The 4750-nt window shown below is 42.9% G+C and overlaps 1 pseudogene; it reads left to right on the plus strand.

Moving 5' to 3' along the window:
• Nucleotides 1–612: 612 nt before the first annotated feature.
• Nucleotides 613–1459, plus strand: LOC111172070 (large ribosomal subunit protein eL6 pseudogene; annotated as a pseudogene).
• Nucleotides 1460–4750: the final 3291 nt, after the last annotated feature.

Here is a 4750-nt window from a genome sequence, read left to right on the forward strand (position 1 = left end):
CGATTGTTGTTTTCGTAATATGGTCATGATTTTAACCACAGAAAGAGGGTTGACCATTCATTCCTCTCAAACTCACTCACCTACAATCTACGAGTTTCTCCATATGTCTATTCATTTCCATTCCTCCTACAAGCTAACCCAAGTTCTCTATTTCTTTTCTAGGAAGCACTCACTGTCTGCCAAGCACTGTGCCAGACCTTATCTCATTTAAGCCTCAGATAAAATATTAATAATTTCTACATGAAGAAACTAAGGCATAGGAAGCTCATTACCTGCCCCCTGCGAAAGTCATTCTGTAATATTAGTCCTGGGATTTGAACCCACAAAGGCTGATTCCAGAGCCCTTAGTCATATTTCCCATGTGACCCAACCACATAGTTATCCTACAAGTTTCCTAACTCACCTCCCTTTGGCTGGTCTTTCCCCCAACCCAACTCCCACATCTCAAACCCTAAGGTCCCCTCTCCTGGCTCCTAATCTGTTATTCAAGGAAATGGAGGCTGAGGCTCCCACCTTCTTCTTGCTTCTCCAGGTATAAGTACCTACTGAATAGCTACTAACACATTTGACTACATTTTAAAAAAGAAGAAGAAATTAAACATTTCTCCAAGGCCACAAACAATTCAACAAACAAAGGGCAACTCAGTGGGGAGTGGGAAGGGGGGAGGGGCAAGAAAGAGGTAGGGGATTAAGAGGTACAAGTATTATGTATAAAACAAATGAGCTACAAGGAGCTCTTTCCCATCTTGCAAGACGGCGGGTGAAAAAGCTGAGAAGCCAGATACTAAGGAGAAAAAACCTGAAGCCAAGAAGGCTGATGCTGGTGGCAAGGTTAAAAAGGCGAAGAAGGTTAAGAAGGGGAAGCCCCGCTGAAGCCGAAACCCTGTCCTGGTCGGAGGAATTGGCAGACGTTCCCGATCGGCTATGTATTCCAGAAAGGTCTTGTACAAGAGGAAGTATTCAGAAGATAAAGCCAAGGTTGAAAAGAGAAAGAAAAAGAAAGTGGAGGTTCTTGCTACTGTCACAAAACCAGTTGGTGGTGTCAAGAATGGTGGTACCCGAGTGGTTAAATTTTGCAAAATGCCTAGGTATTATCCTACTGAAGATGTGCCCTCGAAAATTGTTGAGTCGGAAAAAACCCTTCAGTAAGCATGTGAGAAAACTGTGTGCTGGCATCACTCCTGGGACCATTCTGATCATCCTCCCTGGGTGCCACAGAGGCAAGAGGGTCATTTTCCTGAAGCAGCTGAGCAGCGGCTTGCTACCTGTGACTGGGCCTCTGTCCCTCAATTGAGTTCCTCGGTGTAGAACACACCAGAAATTTGTCATTGCTACCTCCACCAAAATTGATATCAGTGGTGTGAAAATCCCAGAACATCTCACTGATGCTTACTTCAAAAAAGAAGCTGCGTAGCTCTATTTGCAATAGCCAGGACATGGAAGCAACCTAAGTGTCCATCGACAGATGAATGGATAAAGAAGATGTGTCACATATATATACAGTGGAATATTACTCAGCCATAAAAAGAAACGAAAATGAGTTATTTGTAGTGAGGTGGATGGACCTAGAGTCTGTCATACAGAGTGAAGTAAGTCAGAAAGAGAAAGACAAATACCATATGCTAACACATATATATGGAATTTAAGAAAAAGAAAATGTCATGAAGAACCTAGGGGTAAGACAGGAATAAAGATGCAGAATGGACTTGAGGACACGGGGGGAAGGGTAAGCTGGGACGAAGTGAGAGAGTGGCATGGACTTATATACACTACCAAAGGTAAAATAGGTAGCTAATGGGAAGCAGCCACATAGCACAGGGAGATCAGCTTGGTGCTTTGTGACCACCTAGAGGGGTGGGATAGGGAGGGTGGGAGGGAGACACAAGAGGGAGGGGATATGGGGATATATGTATACACATAGCTGATTCACTTTTTGATACAGCAGAAACTAACACACCATTGTAAAGCAATTATACTCCAATAAAAATGTTTTAAAAAAAATTTTTTTTTTAAAAGAAGCTGCGTAAGCTCAGGCACAAGGAAGGTGAGATCTTCGACACACAGAGAGAAAACTACGAGATTACAGAGCAGAGCAAGGTAGATCAGAAAGCTGCGGACTCACAAATTCTGCGAAGAATCAAAGCTGTTCCTCAGCTCCGGGGCTACCTTTGCTCTGTATTTGCTCTCACAAATGGAATTTATCCTCACAAAGTAGTGTTCTAAACTTCTTACAAAGAACCTAATTAAATAACTGACCCATTTGGAAAAACAAAAAAAAAGCTGCAAGGATATATACAACACAGGGAATATAGCCAATATTTTGTAACTATAAATGAAATATAACTTTTAAAAATTGTGAAACACTATGGTGTACACCTGATACTTACATAGTATTGTACCCCAATTATACCTCAATTAAAGGGGGAGGGCAATTCAGGAAAATACTTATAGCATATGTAGCAAAGGGCTAATTTTCTTCATTTACAAAGAGCTCTTAGAGATATGTCTCCACAAAAGGAAAAATTGACATGGGATATAAACAGGTTAAGTCCAGTTTAAAAGATTTGCACTTAAGAGATGGGCCAAGATAGTGGAGTAGAAAGACTCTGAGCTCACCTCCTTTCATGGGCACACCAAAATTACAACTATTTACAGAACAACCATCAATGAAAAAGGCCAGAACCTACCAGAAAAGATCTTCTACAACTAAAGATATAAAGAAGAAACCACAACCAGACACAAGAAAAACTTTCTGGCCTCCCCCTCTGTACCAGAAAGGGCAGATCGATTCTCAGTCATCAGAGAGAGAACTAGACTCTTATCAGCCCGCAGATGGCGCCAGAGAAACCTATAGAACAAACCTTGCTAAAAACAACCCTTATTTTCCATTACTTCCCTTTATATGTTTACCTTTCCACAATTTGCCATCTCCTAGAAGCCCAACGTGCTTTTCCTTTGTTTTGTCACTACTCTAAAAGTTTATTGTTCTTTATTAAGATGCTATAAAAACCCAGCTGACACCTTGGTCTTGGACTTTCCAGCTTCCAGGACTGTGAGAGATGTTTGTTACTTCAGTCACCCAGTCTATGGTTTTTATTATTGCAGCCCAAACGGCTATAAAAGGCCCTTAGCTCTGGCGGGGGGTGTTGTTTTGTTTTGTTTTGTTGCGGTACACAGCCCTCTCACTGCTGCGGCCTCTCCCATTGCGGAGCACAAGCTCCGGACGCCCAGGCTCAGCGGCCATGGCTCACGGGCCCAGCTGCTCCGTGGCATGTGGGATCCTCCCGGACCGGAGCACGAACCCGTGTCCCCTGCATCGGCAGGCGGACTCTCAACCACTGCGCCACCAGGGAAGCCCCAGCTCTGGGGTTTTAAATTACTTCTCCCTACTCCTTTTCCACTCCTCTTCCTCCTTCCCAGTCCGATGCACTATATGACCCAGCAAAACAATTTACTCACAGATTCTCACTTCTGTATGCTGGGAGATACTCCTCCACGGGTCTCTCGTGTTCCTACGTGTCTTACTGACTGTGCCAGAAATGCAAAGCCCTAACTGATCTTTACCAGGACCATTTCTCAGGATTATATATAACCTTTGTAGATGAGGCAATGTCTTCCTCTGGGACAAAGGGCAGACTTGCTTACTGCTTGCTATAAAACAACAGGTTCCCAAGCTCAGTGTTTCTCTCTTGTAATACAACCCACTACATGTGCAAGCATCCACCTGGATACTCTGTGTCACTGTTGTGGGGCTCAAGAAATAAGGAAACTGACACAAATATGCTGATTGATTCTTACGCTACTAGCCAGGCTGTGAGTAATATTGTCCTTTGTATCTTACCCAGGTATCTTGTGTCTTCTGCCAACACCCATGAAGCCATAATAGGACTTCTCTGGTGGCACAGTGGTTAAGAATCCGCCTGCCAATGCAGGGGCCATGGGTTCCAGCCCTGGTCCGGGAAGATCCCACATGCCTCGGAGCAACTAAGCCCGTGCGCCACAACTACTGAGCCTGTGCTCTAGAGCCCTCAAGCCACAACTACTGAGCCCACGTGCCACAACTACTGAAGCCCACGCTCCTAGAGCCCATGCTCCGCAACAAGAGAAACCACCACAATGAGAAGCCTGCACACCACAACAAAATAGTAGCCCTGGCTCACCGCAACTAGAGAAAGCCTGCACACGGCAACAAAGACCCAACACAGCCAAAAATAAATTAATTAATTAATTAATTTTTTTAAAAAACATACTAGGTGAAGTTATTAGCATGTAAGTAGAGTAAAATCAAATTTACCTGACAGTGGAGCCTCTTCTCCACTCCTATGCCATTGCTCACACATTCTCTTGAAACATTCTTTCCTCCTGCCTTTGCTTCTTTGTTTCTTCTTCTTTCTTTCTTTCTTTTTGGTTATTACAGTTTTTAAATTCCTTTTTTCCTACTAATTTCAAAATTATACTTTATATTTTTATTCTTTTATTATCCTTAAGTCATGCTCCTGTACCTCCAAAAAATGTTTACTCAGTATCTCCTTTCCTCTTCCAAACTCTAAGAAGTTTCGGCAAGCTTTAACACCAATTACACAACCTCTTTTTCTATGTTACGGTTGTCTTTTAACTTAATTTCATCTCGTTTTAATTTTCCTCCCCTTTCATTGTTTTATTTTGTCTGCTATAGGCAATTATTCAGGTTTACCACATGCTTACCAATCGTTTTGCTCACCATTGCCTCTTGTATCCCAATCCCTCCTTC

The sequence above is a fragment of the Delphinapterus leucas genome, chromosome 8, assembly GCF_059928025.1.
Source record: "Delphinapterus leucas isolate spDelLeu-1000000601 "Yukka" chromosome 8, BTC_Dleu_Yukka2, whole genome shotgun sequence".
NCBI classification, from domain to species: domain Eukaryota; kingdom Metazoa; phylum Chordata; class Mammalia; order Artiodactyla; family Monodontidae; genus Delphinapterus; species Delphinapterus leucas.